This window comes from Staurois parvus, unplaced genomic scaffold (genome assembly GCF_062004578.1).
Source record: "Staurois parvus isolate SC_StPar_1 unplaced genomic scaffold, SC_StPar_1.0 ptg000903l, whole genome shotgun sequence".
In the NCBI taxonomy this organism is placed as follows: domain Eukaryota; kingdom Metazoa; phylum Chordata; class Amphibia; order Anura; family Ranidae; genus Staurois; species Staurois parvus.
The window spans coordinates 2,672,002-2,688,415 of NW_028318699.1; the positions used below are offsets into that span (position 1 = coordinate 2,672,002).

At 41.3% G+C, this 16,414-nt stretch overlaps 1 protein-coding gene across 1 annotated transcript in view; it reads right to left on the reverse strand.

Annotated features, from left to right (window-relative positions):
- LOC149442190 (histamine H2 receptor-like) overlaps positions 1-16,414 on the reverse strand; it is a 192,794-nt gene that overhangs the window by 108,695 nt on the left and 67,685 nt on the right. The gene's annotated exons all lie outside the window — the stretch shown is intronic.

Here is a 16,414-nt window from a genome sequence, read left to right on the forward strand (position 1 = left end):
TAACCCTACCTGACCAAACCCAAATGCAAAATTTATTTTCTTTCTGCAGGAGTCTCACTTTAAAGCAATATTAAACCCAAAAGCAAATATTTATTATATGGCAGCTCACAAATTCTTGGTGATCTGGCCAGTAAGGCTGTTTTTCAACAGAACAAACTCTCCTACAAATGTATCAGTCTAGAGCAGGGGTGTCAAACTGGTGGCCCTCCAACTGTTGCAAAACTACAAGCCCCATCATGCTTGTAACTGTCAATCTTGTAATCCCTCATGGGACTTGTAGTTCTGGAGCTGGAGGGCCACCAGTTTGACACCCGTGGTCTAGAGAGTTGAGACGAATCATTTACCACTGACAGGGTCAGAGCTTACAATGATCAGCTTATATTTATTCATGTAAAACCTTTATCCCAAAAGAAAAAGAAACTGTTTGCTTTAATTGCTTGTGTAACTACAGCTTGAGCTGGAGTTTGGCTCCAGTTTGTTAGTGTATCTAAATCTGCTAGTACATCTAATACTTCTTATAATGCTGCTGTCCAAAGGTGCCCCCTGTGCTCCTTCATCCAGAGCGGGGGGCACTTTAATACAGGAAATGTGTTACTGGCCAGATCAGCAGGTGAAAACTGGGGGGAAAATGCCAAGACACAGAAAACTAATGCAGCCACCACATCTAATGATTGGTACGTTGCAATGTATTACATTGGGGTTATTACCGCTTTAAGCTGCTTTTCAGAAGCAGAAAGAAAAGTGAACCATTTCAGCACTAAAGCATCAGCGATAAGTGGCCATAACAGGTAACATGGCAATCCATCCTTATGACTTTACACTTCAGCAGGTAACCAAGGAAGTTTCTAGGCCCTGCTGTCCTTTTTTCAGAAGTGGCTGTACTTTGTCATTCAGGTAACATCATTAAAATCACCAGAGGAAGGTAGAATTTGGACCACGACTCATTTTTGAATAATTCATTTTAAACAAGTTTGGTTTCTTGTATATCTATTTTTTAGTTGATAAGGACAAGAGCCCCTCCCCCCAACCCTGGCCCAGTGATTATGGTGGTCTGAGGGTGGGGGGCTTATCATAGTCTGGAATCCCTCTTTAACCTCTTCCCATCCGGCCCATGTCGATAAACGTCTAAATGTCCCCCCACATCCATTGCCTGTGCTTGATCTCCCTGGGAGCGCACAGCACCGCAATCGGTGCCCACTGTGTACTCTGGACACAGCGGAACACCAATCACTGTACAGGACCTCTGTGTGAGGTCCCAATCATGTGATCACTGATTGGTAGTAAACAAGAAGTTACTTCTGACATTATTGCTTACTACTAGTGAAATCTGTGAATGATCATGGAGGTCACATGGTACAAGGCTATTCACAACAGCCTTGTACCATGTGACAAGCTGTGACCAATCACAGCTCTCACAGTATTTCTCAATGGCTGCAAGAATGCAGCCAGAGAGAAGGAGAAATTATTGCTTTTACAGCCTTTATGGGTGTAAAAGCAATCAGTGTAAATAGAGAGAAAAAAATCTTCATAACCCAAACAAGTAGTACAGTGTCACCATGGTGACACTGTACTGCTAGGGTGACAGTATGTTAAAAAAAAAAACAAATAATATAAAAAAAAATATAAAAATGTAAAAAAAAATTCATAAATTGTAATTTTTGGTTATAAGCTACTTTGGGTTATTTATTTTTTACTAAAACGACAGATGAATACATTTTGGCCAAGATTTATGAAGAAAGATTATCTATTTGCAAAATTTTACCAGAAAAACCCTTTTTTTTTCAAAATGTTTGGACTTTTTCATTTATATAACAAAAAAATAAAAATCCCAGTGGTGAATAAATACCACCAAAATAAAGTTTTATCTGTCTAAAAAAAATGCTAAAAAATTCATATGGGTACAGTGTTGCATGACCGTGCAATTATCATTCAAAGTGTGGCAGCACTGAAAGCTGAAAATTGGCCTGGGCTGGAAGGTGGTGAAAGTGTCCGGACTTGAAGTGGTTAATAATAAGGGGGCCCACAAATAATGCCCCCAATGTGAAAAGTACATGGTGCATAGTACCCCTACTCCTTCACAAAGCAATGTAAACAGTAAAGATAAACACACATAGTCCTTTATTACAAAAAAGTCCTATGATATACATCAACGTCAATCACATCCAGGGGCGGACTGACCATTCGAGCACTCGGGCACTGCCCAAGGGCCCGGGGTCAGTAGGGGGCCCCACGAGATGCCCCTGGTACTTTTTATTGGCTTTTTCATAGGCTTATTTGGGTGTGGGCAAGGACACAGGGGCCCCATGATCCCCATTTGCCCGGGGGCCCCATGAGTCGTCAATCCGCCCCTGATCACATCGTCCATTGAAGCAGATTCACGTCAATGGTGATGAGTGACGTCTGTCAACCTGCCAAAAGGACTGCATGTTCTTTGTCCCATGGGGACAAAATAGTGAAAAAAAAATTAAGGATACCTCTTTTTTTTATGGAGGTCTATACATCAGACCTAAAAGACTATGGGAAGGAAAGGGGCAGAGGGACTTGGTTCCAAAAGAGGGACAGTCACTCTAAATCAAGGACAGTTGAGATCTATGCAATGTTGTATATGTTTTATCCAGATGGATTTTTGATATTAATCAGTTATTTTTATCCTAATCCCTGTTTCCCTGATTAATATTTGTCTTCCTTTGAAGGTTTCAGCTGAAGTTACAGTGTGGTGATTAAATGATTTTTTTTTCTGTATAAAACAACACATCCCCCATATGATGAAAGTATTTCACACATCTGAAGTGTGCCTCCCGCAGTGGTGGGAATGGAAGTCTGAGACAAGTAGCAGCTGATGAGATTCTTCCTGTATCTCGGCATACACAGGCATGATCAGGGTGAGGGATGGTAAAGGTTCAAATTACTCCCTTTCATCCTTCGGTGTCTACTCTCAAGGTGTTCTTAACAGACCTTCATTACGTGCTCCGCTGAAGATTCAACTTGTGTGTGTATATATATATATATATATATATATATATTTTGAAAAAGAAAGCAGCTTTCAGAGCTCCTGTAATGCAACAATAATCTTACCCCTGAAAATAACATTTGTAATGCCTCAGTGATGCTTTGTCTGAAGGCTGTAGGGCGGGTTAGTACCCCTACCAGGTTTTTATTACTGTCTCTGCCCCAGCTAGGGAGATTTACCCTTCATGTTGGACCATAGTCACAGAAAGTGATGGGAACTGCAAACATCTTACAGCAGTCAGTGGAACAGGAGGCGAGGGGGCCATCTTCTAATCAGGACACTTGTTCTGGGGACAACTGTCTGAGAGGGTCTTTTTGTGTGGACACAGAACAAGAGATATGTCACCAGCACACTGAGGATCTGCAAAAGAAAAAAAAAAGTCCAGAAGTTTTATGAAATGATCACATTACAATGTAGACCAGCTGGGTTTGGGAGCGATGCAGGACACCTTCATCAGGCAAGTGAGGTGTCACATGCCTGATGAAGGGGTCCTGCATCACTCCGAAACACAGCTGGTTTACACTGGGATGTTAACATTTAATAAACCTTTTGGAAGTTTTTTTGGAAATCCTCAGTGTGGTGGCAACATACAGTATCTTTTTTGTTCTGTTTCATTCCTGATCTCCAGTCAGTGGTCACTGTAGCACCCACTTATTTTACAGCCATTTTTAGGAACATATACATTAGGAATATTCCTTTGGACCTTTTAGGACACACAAATACACAAAAACCCTTACAAGTGTTCTAACTTATTCTTTCTCATTCCAATATCTCTATACTGAGAATTTATAAAGCCATATAAAACAAAACACAAGGGTAATACAAAGATCTGAACTTCTGTAAATAGGTGAATCCGAAATGTTATATCTCAATATCAGCAGTAGAAAAGCATCAGTATACCATGTTAAATTGTTATTAGGTACAACAGTTGGCAGCATCTAAATCTCTGAAAAGAGGAACAATCAAGGAATCATACAATTAGTAAACTATTCAGACCAGTGTCGACACACATTTGTAGCAGTGGCATAGGTGACATTGCTAGATGCGAGCATTGTTTCATATGTAAAATGCGTTTGTCTCAGTCTGGTCACCTCCCAAGTCTCAGAAGTATAGTCAGACTTCCAGTGTTGAACTAAAGATAGTCTTGCCACCAACAAAATGTGGGATACACTATATTGCTAAAAGTACTGGGACAACCTCCAAATCATTAGATTCATAGTTACATAGTTAGTCTGGCTGAAAAAAGACAAACTTCCATCCAGTTCAATCATTAAAAAAAATAGTTAAAATCCTATACCGTTAGTTGATCCAGAGGAAGGCAAAAAAAAAACAAGCAAAGCATTAACCAATTTGCTCCTGCAGGGGAAGAAATTCCTTCCTGATCCCCCGAGAGGCAATCAGATATTCCCTGGATCAACTTTACCTATAAATGTTAGTATCCAGTTATATTCTGTGTATCTAAGAAAGAATCCAGGACTTTCCTACAGCAATCCACTGAGCTGGCCAGAACCAACTCTTGAGGGAGTCTATTCCACATTTTCACAGCTCTCACTGTGAAGAAATCTTTCTGTATTTGGAGAATAAATCTCTTTTCCTCCAGACGTAAAGAGTGCCCCCTTGTCCTCTGTGATGACCTCAGGGTGAATGACTCTACACCGAGTTCACTATATGAACCACTGATGTATTTATACATGGAGATCATATCCCCCCTTATGTATTATACATGGAGATCATATCCCCCTTATGTATTATACATGGAGATCATATCCCCCCTTATGTATTATACATGGAGATTATATCCCCCCTTATGTATTATACATGGTGATCATATCCCCCCTTATGTATTATACATGGTGATCATATCCCCCCTTATGTATTATACATGGAGATCATATCCCCCTTATGTATTATACATGGTGATCATATCCCCCCTTATGTATTATACATGGAGATCATATCCCCCCTTATGTATTATACATGGAGATCATATCCCCCTTATGTATTATACATGGAGATCATATCCCCCCTTATGTATTATACATGGAGATCATATCCCCCCTTATGTATTATACATGGTGATCATATCCCCCCTTATGTATTATACATGGAGATCATATCCCCTATTATGTATTATACATGGAGATCATATCCCCCCTTTTGTATTATACATGGAGATCATATCACCCCTTATGTATTATACATGGAGATCATATCCCCCTTATGTATTATACATGGAAATCATATCCCCCCCTTATGTATTATAAATGGAGATTATATCCCCCCTTATGTATTATACATGGAGATCATATCCCCCCTTATGTATTATACATGGAGATCATATCCCCCTTATGTATTATACATGGAGATCATATCCCCCTTATGTATTATACATGGAGATCATATCCCCCCTTATGTATTATACATGGAGATCATATCCCCCTTTATGTATTATACATGGAGATCATATCCCCCCCTTATGTATTATACATGGAGATCATATCCCCCCTTATGTATTATACATGGTGATCATATCCCCCCTTATGTATTATACATGGAGATCATATCCCCCTTATGTATTATACATGGTGATCATATCCCCCTTAATCTCCTCTTCTCAAGAGAAAATAAATTCAGTTCCTCTAATCTTTCATCAGAGCTGAGCTCCTTCATGCCTCTTATCAGTTTGGTTGCCCTTCTCTGTACTCTCTCCAGTTCCCCAATGTTCTTTAAGTGAATTGGTGCCCAAAACTGAACTGCATATTCCAGATGAGGTCTTACTAATGATTTGTACCGGGGGAAATGATATCTCTCTCTCTGGAGTCTATACCTCTTTTAATACAAGAGAGGATTTTGCTCGCTTTAGAACCCGCAGCTTGGCATTGCATGACATTATTAAGCTTGTGATCTACCAGAACCCCCAGATCCTTCTCCACCATTGATTCCCCCAGTTGTACCCCCCCCTAGTATGTATGATGCATGCATATTCTTAGCCCCAAAGTGCAGAACCTTACATTTATCAACATTAAACCTCATTTACCACATAGTTGCCCAATTACACAGAGCATTGCGGTCGGCTTGTAAATTGGAGACATCCTGTAAGGACTTTATTCCACTGCACAGCTTGGTGTCATCTGCAAAGACTGAAATGGGATTTTTAATCTCAGACCCTATATTGTTTATAAATATATTAATACGATCTTTTACCCAGTTTTCTATCCATTTACATACGGATTTTTCCAACCCCGTAGACTTTACCTTACACATTAGCCATGTGTGGGGAACTGTGTCAAACACTTTTGCAAAATCCAAGTATACCACGTCCACCGCCACCCCTCTGTCCAAGTATGCCACGTCCACCGCCACCCCTCTGTCCAAGTATGCCATGTCCACCGCCACCCCTCTGTCCAAGGTTTTGCTCACCTCCTCATAAAAAGAAATCAGATTTGTTTGACAACTTCTGTTTTTCATGAATCCATGCTGTCTGTTGCTTAAAATATTTTTTCCAGCAAGAACTCATCTATGTGGTCTTTTATTAAACTCTCCAGTATCTTCCCAACTATTGAAGTTAAACTAACAGGTCTATAATTACTTGGTAAAGATTTTGACCCCTTTTTAAATATTGGCACCACATTGGCCTTACGCCAATCCAGTGGTACTATGCCAGTCAATAAAGAGTCCCTAAAAATTAGAAACAATGGCTTTGAAATGACAGAGCTCAATTCTTTAAAGACCAGTGGGTGTATGCCATCTGGTCCAGGTGCTTTATTCACCTTTTATGCTGTCTAAATATTTTTGGATCATATCAATTCATATCATATCAATTCTGAGCCATTGTGGATCATCTGGAGCTGTGTCAATACCTTGCCCATTATGGACAAGTCCCCCCATGCTCCTTTGTATACAGAGAGCTGAAGAAGGTATTTAATAAATTTGCCTTCTCTTTGTCCCCAGTCACCCACTCTAGATTATTTTGTAAAGGGCCTACAAGTTTGGACCGGACTTTTTACTATTAATATATCTAAAGAATTTTTGGGGGTTTGTCCTGCTATCTTTTGCAATCTGTTGTTCGTTTTCAATTTTTGCGGCCTTTATTTCCTTTTCGCATATTCTTTTATACTCTTTGTAATGTTTAAACGATGATAGCGTTCCTTCATATTTATATTTAATAAAAGCTCTTTTCTTATTATCTATAGCTTTTTTTAACTTTGGCCGTAAGCCACATAGGTTTGATTTTTAGCCTTTTAAACTTGTTGCCCATAGGAATATATTTTGCAGTGTATTCATACAGTCTTTTTGAAGAACTCCCATTTCTGTGTTTTGTTCATTGATGCCAATATTCCCTCCCAGTCTAAGTCTTGGAGAGAATCTCTCAGCCTTGGAAAATTAGCTCTCTTAAAATTGAGCGTTTTTTATTTTTCCCGTATGTGCTTGCTGTTTACAGCAATAAATTAAATCATGTGATGGTCACTGCTACCCAGATGTTCTTTTACGTATATGGACATTCGTAATAATCTCTGCATAGTTTGAGATTACCAGGTCCAGCAGAGCATCATTCCTAGTTGGGGCCTCTATGAACTGTACCATAAAAGTGTCCTGTAGTTGGTTTAAAAATGTTTGCTCTTTAACTGTTCCTGCAGTACCATTACTCCAGTGAATTTTTGGATAATTAAAATCCCCCATTATTATCACTGTCCCAGCCCTTACAGCCCTTTCGATCTGTGCAAGGAGCAGAGTCTCCACCTCCTCATTAACATTGGGAGGCCTATAACAAACTCCAAAGATTACTTTTGTAGTACGCACCCCCATGTGCAGTTCCACCCATAATGCTTCAGCATCATCACACTCTTCATCAACTAGGTCCTCTTTCACACTCGCTCTGAGATCACTTTTCACATAGAAACAGACACCACCACCTTTCCTATTTACCCTGTCTCTACGAAAGAGAACATAGCCAGGAATATTAATGGCCCAGTCATGATTCAGGTGTTCCAATCACTTCCATTGCCACAGGTGTATAAAAGAAAACACCTAGGCATGCAGACTGCGTCTACAAACATTTGTGAAAAAATAGGTCGCTCTCAGGAGCTCAGTAAATTCAAGCATGGTAGGTTGCCACCTGTGCAATAAGTTCATCTGTGAAAAGTTCCTTGCTACTAAATATTCCACGGTCAACTGTTAGTGGTGTTATAACAAAGCAGAAGCAACTGGGCACAACAGCAACTCAGCCATGAAGTGGTAGGCCACGTAAAATGACAGAGCGGGGTCAGCGCATGCACATGGCAAAAACTGTAACTGCTGACTTTTAATAAACACACACTCACCTGTACCAGGGTCTTGCGATGTGCTCACCAGCACCCTCTTCTCTCCCTCTTCTCTTCCCTTTGCCGACATCTCAACTGTGGGCACCAGGCTATGACAGCTTGCGGCTTCACAGCCGAGTACCCTCTGCACATGTGCGAGTCGAGCCATGCATCCTGGTTGGTCTGGCGGTCTTCTGGGACCTGTAAAGTGTCCCAGAAGACTGCGGGAAGAAGGAGGGGGCCAATCGTCCGCCTCACTTATCCACGGCGAACTGATCCAGAAGTGGGAGTGGGTACCTGTCAAAACCAGGTATCCACTCTCCCCTCAAAAAGTGCCAAATATGGCAGTGGAGGGGGGGGGGGGGAGACAAACAAGCGGAGCTTCTACTTTTGGATCAAACTCCGCTTTAAATAGGTTTAGACTGGACTTCTACTTTAATGAGGGAAGGACAACACAAACAGCCAATCAGGCTCTACTGCAGTACACATGCTGACAAGAGGGGAGAGCAGAAGGATGACTTTATCAGTGTACTGCTTATTCTCATTGCCCAGTAAGCATATGGGGTGTGTCTACAATCCTGTTGTGGCTACACTGGAGGTCCCAGTCCTGATTGTGCTGTCTAGCAGGGGCAAATGGATCACACGTTTAAATAACAAATTTTTATATATATATATATATATATATATATATATATATAATTGTGTGTGTGTGTGTCAAGTGTGTATTTTAGCTGTAAGCCTGGAGTTCTGCTGTAAACTACTAAGGGTGCTACTAATCAGACTTCCTTTTCCAGAACCACAGATTAGCCGTCTGCTAGAATCCTTGCCCACTAATCGGATTCTCTGATTCTGAGCCAGCTGGAATGCCTTATAATAGTGGGATGTGCTGACTTCATTATTCCATGTGGGCAGGCAAGTGCTGGCTGGATGCAGGAATACATTACATTTCAGCATGTGTCCATCCTGATATTAGGATATGAAATATTTTAAACACCTCCTGGACTTTTTACTGCTAACAATCCACAGCTGTAAGGCCCATTAAATACACATAAATATTATCACAGATATCTCCTTGCAAATTAAAACCTTTTTTTTTCCTGTGTTGTAGATAGTAAATGCACTCTTTTTTAGACTTGAAATATTTGCAGATTCTGACACTGAACAATTCCAAAGTAATTCATGACTTTATAATAATAATTATAGAAAATTCCCGAATGGCATATTTTTAAAATATTTCTAAATAGCATTTTTGACTAAATGTATAAAACTGAACCAAAGTCCCCTAGAGCCACAAAGCTGTAGAGCAAAGCTTCAGCCATTGTCGTATCTCCCAAGCTGCTATGCAGTCACAAAATTCTGTGTATTTCTTTGCATAATATACATTTCCTCGCTTTATCGCGACTGCTCTCAAGATACCATCTTTTACTGGAAACCTAAAAATAGAATAAACAGAATAATAAATGTATACAAACATAGAAATGAGTATATATATGCAGCCTTCAGGGCCCCCGCAGACACTAATCTGTGTTTCCCTATTGCCCTGTCATTGTATTGATTTTTAGCATCTTCGTGTAACATTTCTCCAGTATGACATTTTTTTGAAGCATGTGCCCAGTCTCCAAAAACTCCATTAGCATGTTTTCGGTCTCTAACAGTCTCCTGCAATATGTCTGATGTATCTAACCATCTCTTGTAGCACATCTGCAATCTCTGACTATATCATGTATCATGTCCTCAGTCTCTGACCATCTCCTGTATTATGTCCACAGGCCCTGACAATCTCATGCCCATAGTCTTTGACTGTATCCTGTTGTATGCCTGCTGACTCTGATAATGAATATTAACTGTATTTTATGTGCAGCCCTTTGGTGATGTTGTAGGCCACACTTGAGCCCCCCCCCCCCTTTCCCATATCAAGAAAGTTGCACACCACTGGTCTGGGTCCTTTTTTAGATTTTACCCACATGGACATCTTCCAGCTGGCTGTTCTTGGGAGAATTATTGACTGTTGTGATCAGGTCTCCCTGAAGGTAGAGCGCCTGTGTTAGGCCGCTTCTCCATCATTCCTTTCAGCATAGGTATAAACATGAAGAGTGAACTAATTTATGGCGTACCTGCCAAACATCATTGTCTGAGAGCAATTGAGTCATTGGTGTGCATCTGACCACCCTCCAATGTCTAGGGGAGTTTTTAGGAGGAAATCGGCATGGATGTTACTCCACTTCCTCAAACTCAATCTTTCCAAAACTGAGCTCTTAGCATTCCCTCCAGCCCGTGCCCCCTCCCCTGACTTCTCCATCAAGATCAATAACACAACCATCAGTTCCTCCCCTCATGCCAGGGTACTAGGTGTAATCCTAGACTCCCATCTGTCCTTTCAGCCCCAAATCCAATCACTGTCCAAATCTTGTAGACTTCACCTCCGCAACATCTCCAAGATACGCCCATTCCTAACCTCGGAAACCACTAAGCAACTTATTCACTCCCTGGTTAGCTCTCGCGTTGACTATTGTAACTCCCTCCTCATTGGCCTACCTCATCGCAGGCTATCCCCTCTTCAGTCTATCATGAATGCTGCTGCCAGACTCATCCACCTTACTAACCGTTCTGTATCTGCCACCCCTCTCTGCCAATCCCTCCACTGGCTTCCCATTGCCCAACAGATAAAATTCAAAACATTAACAATAACATATAAAGCCATTTATAACTCTGCTCCAAATTACATCACCAATCTCGTCTCCAAATATCACCCAAACCATCCACTTCGCTCCTCGCACGACCTCCTACTCTCTGGCTCCCTTGTCTCCTCCTCCCATGCTCATCTCCAGGACTTCTCCAGAGCTTCCCCCATCCTCTGAAACTCTCTACCCCAATTTATCAGACTATCGCCTACTCTGTATGCTTTTAGGAGATCTCTGAAAACCTATCTCTTCAGAGAAGCCTATCCTGCCCTCAGCTAATAATGGAATCTTCTACTCTACCTACCAGTCCATCCCCCACAGTTACTACCTTTTGTACCACTATCCCCTCCCTCTTAGATTGTAAACTCCAAGGATCAGGGCCCTCCTATCCCTCTTGTATTGAACTGTATTGTTGCTGTATTGTCTTCCTTTATATTGTAAAGTGCTGAGCAAACTGTTGGTGCGATATAAATCCTGTATAATAATAATATAATAATAATATTAATTTTAGAGGTATGCTCTTTTGGTTTATCATTCGGTACCGCTTTAATAAACTCTGCTAAACTCATTTTATCTAATCAAATGTTATAGCATTGCAGTGGGAATAAACAGTTGGCTAGGGTCTTTGTCTTTGACCAGCCAGCATATCATTTTTTTAATAGTGTGTGAGTCAGAAAGCTGTGTACAGTACAACCTTCTGTCATTCAGGTGCTGGCTTCTGAACAGCCATTTTAAAAAATGACAGGAATGTCTTCTGAATCTATTTTAAACATATTACATAGGTCCCCAGGACACCTGCATTTCGCCGGTAATTCATTTAAATGCCAATTACTGTACCCATCATGTTTTATTATCACCTAAAATATGCAGAATACTTAATGCTTTTAGCCTGTAACTGAGAATAATTTAACTGCCCTTTACATGAACTCAAACCAGATAATGCGTGTTCAGTGTGAAGAAAATGAGGCGATGACAGATTAAATCAAACTACACATGTTATATGACAGATGGAAGGGAATTTAAATGCTGAAAGTTCTTTTTATTTCCTAATGCTATTAAAAATTCAGGTAACATACAACAAACCTTGCCATGCAAATTATACTAGTTTTAATCATCGGATTTATAAGATTTTATATCTTCAGAATTATAAAATGTGACCAGAACAGGACCATGTTACTAGAAATGATTTCTTCAAAGGGTGATACTAAGGCATACTTCTAAGTTCTTAACATATGCATCTCAATCCGCAGAAAGCTGTCAGCCTTGCTCATGGCCTCCACTCTGTAGATAGGTGCAGTCTACCCTTTCCACAGTAGGTTTAGCTCAACCACAGTGGCATTGCAGTTAGGAGGAACATGGTTCCTCTATGGTTTTATGGGTCACTGGGGAAGTTATCTGGTTGGATGTTCTGGCAGCCATTTTGGGTCAGGCAGAGTCTACTGTATCTAAGACTCTAGCTCCCAGACTTGACATGCATTCCGCTTATGGGTAGTGTAGGGACAGATCACCTGTTTGTTAGGAACAGTAGGTAACAATAGGAAGAGGTTCCAGACAAGTAGGGAAATATTAGGGACACTCCATCCTTCCTGGAAGCCCCCATTTGGGTATGGACTGGCCAGGCACATTTTGCCCCTCAAGACAGATGCTGTTGGCACATCTAAGACCTGGTCTGCTACATATCGCTGTCACATTCTGTGAGTGTTCCTGGTCAGGTGCCTTCCCACCAAGCATGTTGTGAAGTGCAAACTAATTTAAATACAAGTTCTGTTTATTGCAACTGGAGTGGTTACTACCACCGCACCATGCTGCACCTTCCTGCAACTTGACATGCCCACCTACCAGGCAACCCTGCCCAGATGAAGACCAATTTCCACCTGCAATTAACATTGAAATTTAGTCAGAAAATGAAGTCCTGATAAATTACTCCAGGCTAGACCTTTCTGCAGATATAGCTATGTAAAATATTAAAAATAAGTGCCAAAAATCAGAGCCACTAGAGGCAGATCTGCTGACAGCCTAAAGATTTACTGCTGCTCAGGGTCTCTAAGCTTTGGCAATATGGTAGCCTTCAACAAGAAGAACCAGCAGGAGCAATGCTGGAGACAATTTACAGCACATACTAATTTTGGTAGCATAATTATTAATGTGGAATGTATGTTCCTTGCTAAAGAACATTACTTTTATCAAGCTGTTATGGGTAAAGTTCCACTTTAAGCAAGAATTGCTCGCTCACATCCACAATCTTCTCAAACAATAACCCTTTTTTAGCTACTGTACATGCTCAGTAACTCAAACAAGAGTGATGTTGTGATCCTGGGACATAGCCTGGGACACAATACAGGTGAAACTCGAAAAATTAGAATATCGTGCATATGTACTCAGTACCTGGTTTGGGCCCCTTTTGCAGCAATTACTGCCTCAATGCGGCGTGGCATGGAAGCTATCAGCCTGTGGCACTGCTGAGGTGTTATGGAAGACCAGAATGTTACAATAGCAGCCTTCAGCTCTTCTGCATTGTTCAGTCTCATGTCTCTTATCTTTCTCTTGGCAATGCCCCATAGATTCTCTATGGGGTTCAGGTCAGGCGAGTTTGCTGGCCAATCAAGCACACTAATCCCACGGTCATTGAACCAGGTTTTGGTGCTTTTGGCAGTGTGGGCAGGTGCCAAGTCCTGCTGGAAAATGAAGTCAGCATCCCCATAAAGCTCGTCTGCGGAAGGAAGCATGAAGTGCTCCAAAATCTCCTGGTAGACGGCTGTGTTGACCCTGGACTTAATGAAGCACAGTGGACCAACACCAGCAGATTACATGGCTCCCCAAATCAACACAGACTGTGGAAACTTCACACTGGACTTCAAGCATCTTGCAGTGTGTGCCTCTCCATTCTTCCTCCATACTCTGGATCCTTGGTTTCCAAATGAGATGCAAAAGTTGCTCTCATCAGAAAAGAGGACTTTGTTTTTCTTTAGCCCAGGTAAGACGCTTCTGATGTTGTTTGTTGTTCAGGAGCGGCTTGACAAGAGGAATACGACATTTGAAGCCCATGTCCAAGATCCGTCTGTGTGTGGTGGCTCTTGATGCACTGACTCCAACCTCAGTCCACTCCTTGTGAAAGTCCCCAACACTTTTGAATGGCCTTTTCCTGACAATCCTCTCCAGGCTGCGGTCATCCCTGCTGCTTGTGCATCTTTTTCTTCCACACTTTTCCCTTCCACATAACTTTCTATTAATGTGCTTTGATACAGCATTTTGGGAACATCCAACTTCTTTTGCAATTACCTTTTGAGGCTTTCCCTCCTTATGGAGGGTGTCAATAATGGTTTTCTGCACAACTGTCAGGTCAGCAGTCTTTCCCATGATTGTGATTTTCCCATGATTGTGAGAGACCATTTAAAGGCTCAGGAACCCTTTGCAGGTCTTATGGCTTAGATAGCTGATTAAAGTGGGACACTTTGAGCCTAGAATATTGCACCTTTTCACAATATTCTAATTTTCTGAGATTGTGGATTTGGGGTTTTCTTGAGCTGTAATCCATAATCATCACAATTATGACAAATCACGGCTTGAACTATCTTGCTTTGCATGTAATGAGTCTATCTCATATATTAGTTTCACCTTTTAGGTTGCATTGCTAAAATAAATGAACTTTTGCACGATATTCTAATTTTTCGAGTTTCACCTGTATGTTTGGGGCAGTGGACCAAGACACAGGACTGCCAGCAAATCTGGGACAGTTAGCATCTATGCTAATACTAATGAAATAGTAGGAGAGATGGCAAATTCCACCATTATAAATACATGCAACTAGAAAAACTAAACTATAAATCAGATCATACCAAAGAAACCGGACCATGTTATCTAAAATGCCTGAACAAAACCACACTGTAAGAAGAAAGCACTATATCTTACTTCCAGAAGCAAAGAGGCTAGAATGGATTGACAGAGAAGATCACTGATGCATGACCAAACTAAAGCTAATACCAATCCCTAACCAATTGTTGTTCATTAATGCAAGGAATGCATTAGGGTGAGAAATGTTTTGGCTTTAGAACCACTTTAATGAATACAGAGCTATATTAATTTGTGTCTTCTATATCTGCCTGAATTTCAGTTGGTTGTAATCCAGAAGCAGGTAAACGAATCCAGTTTTGTTACATACAGTTTGCAATGTGCTAGCACAGCTTCCACAACCACTGCAATTGCTAGAAAATCAGAAATGGACAGAGCACAGTCTGCCTTAATGGAACGCAGCATAATAGACTACATCTCTGGGTGATGGAAAATAAATTCTCAGCAGGACAAAGGCGAAGACAAAGGCTAACAGTACAAGCAGCATGATCTGGTGCTCTGTGTGACTCTATTAGTCATTATTGCAGAGCGGATTGCTTTGGGTACTCCGCTGCAACATTCCAGGCAATACACAGAATGTAGGTTGGCTGTGACAGAATACATGTCGATGCCTCCTGCATGACAAGAGACTGAGTCAGCACTCCCAATATGAGATCACATCAAGGACAAAATAAATCCCCTGCTTTTGTTCCACAGCTCAGGTATATTTATTCCAATATTATCTGTGTGCCTATTATTCCAGCTTTACTGGCCTTCAGAGGACAAACTATAGATGCTGATAATAACGATAAGACCCCGACAGATTCCACACTGATTAGATATTATAGGAATGTTTTATCTCTGCGTAAAGTTACATTTATGTTATTATATTAGTTATTCTTACTGCATGGTTATTCATATTCTTGCTATATGACTGCCAAGGAGCATAGACTTAAAGACTACATCATCAATCAGTAACCCTGCCCCAAAAACAACACATAGACAGATTGCATTGGAAAGGACAAGGCCATAGCTTTATTTCAAATTTCCAACACAAGCAATTTCCATCATAGGACACTTAACCAGTACCAGTCACAGTTATACTGTGAGCAGGGGCGGACTGACCATTCGAGCAGTCGGGCACTGCTCGAGGGCCCGGGGTCAGTAGGGGGCTCCATGAAATGCCCCTGGTACCTTTTTTATAGTCTTTTTTGAGTGTGGGCAAGGACACAGGGGCCCCATGATCCCCTATTGCCCGGGGGCCCCATGAGTTGTCAGTCTGCCCCTGACTGTGAGCACACCTGAATATCAATTTGAGTCTAAAAGGCCAGGCTTTACCATGAGTGCTGGACGGACATTAGACTTACCCAACTTCACTCAAGGGTATAGCCCATTAAGGCAACTTTTAACTTTGGCAAGGGCAAACAGACTCTGGTAGAGTTGTGACAAATGTACCATGCTTCTAGAGTAGAGGAGGCTGCTAGTTAAATTTAGTTTGGCCCCTCTGTAATCAGTGGAGCAGGGGTTGATTGCTTGGGGCTGTTCAGTGTTTCACAAGCTGCTGCTCTGTTACTTCCCCTTGTCTTCTAGAGGAA